This window comes from Lipotes vexillifer, unplaced genomic scaffold, assembly GCF_000442215.2.
Source record: "Lipotes vexillifer unplaced genomic scaffold, Lipotes_vexillifer_v1.1 scaffold1605, whole genome shotgun sequence".
In the NCBI taxonomy this organism is placed as follows: domain Eukaryota; kingdom Metazoa; phylum Chordata; class Mammalia; order Artiodactyla; family Lipotidae; genus Lipotes; species Lipotes vexillifer.
In genome coordinates this window covers 495320-496368 of record NW_006770356.1, presented here as the reverse complement: position 1 = coordinate 496368, position 1049 = coordinate 495320, and positions in this window count along the sequence as shown.

The window sequence follows — 1049 nt, the reverse complement described above, 5'->3', positions numbered from 1 at the left end:
TTTAGCATCTAGCACCTCATCTTCCATGTCTTTACTGTAATTTTTATTTTTCTTCAACTATATAATTCCTAGTTTCCTCATCTATATACATAAAGTAAATATTTCAGAGCAGTGTTACGAATTGAATGAGACAAATTTTCTAACAGAGTAGCTATTATATAATTGTATTTGTTATTAAATCCCAGATATACTCTTAATATTTATGAATCAGAAACTGTCCAAGAGGGACTTCCCTAGTGGCACAGTGGTTAAGACTCTGTGCTCCCAGAGGCAGGGGCCCTGGGTTCCATCCCTGTTCAGGGAACTAGATCCCACATGCATGCTGCAACTAAGAGTTTACATGCCACAATTAAGGTGCTCGCCTACTGCAACTTGAGACTCTGTGCAACAAAAGAAAAAGAAAGAAAGAAAGAAAGAAAGAAAAAAAAAAAGAAAGAAAGAAAGAAAGAAAGAAAGAAAGAAAAAGAAACTTTCCAAGAATAGCGAAATGGTTTTATTTATGTTTGCCGAAATAGTGCATGTGTTCAATAAATATTAGCTATCATTCCTATTTTGTACATGGTCTCAAAGAAATTTATGCTCGTCAAATGATATAAAAAATAAAGATGAGTGCATAAAAGTACAGAGATAGTGCCAAGTAACTGACAGAGCTACAGAAAGAAAGATAATATAGAAGACAACAAATTTCCATTACAGAAACCAACTTTAATTAGAAGCAACAAAAAGATGAGACAAAAGCTGACTGGTAACAAAATCAGTAATCTGACAGAAAACTGTAAAAATCAAAATATAGAAAAATGTAAATAAAAACTGATTTGAAAGAAGCTGAAAGATATGGGAAAGAAATAAAAGAGAAAAAGGAGTGCTGTCCCTGAAGAAGAAATGATTACAAATATAAGAAAATTTATACTGAAGAAATATTAAAAGAAAACACTCTTGAAAGGAAGACTGAATTAAAGATTTATAGGGAACACTCAATTATATTTTTAAAAAAGATACACATATTAATAACAATTCTAAAGAACTGATATTGCTCATCTGCATAGGGA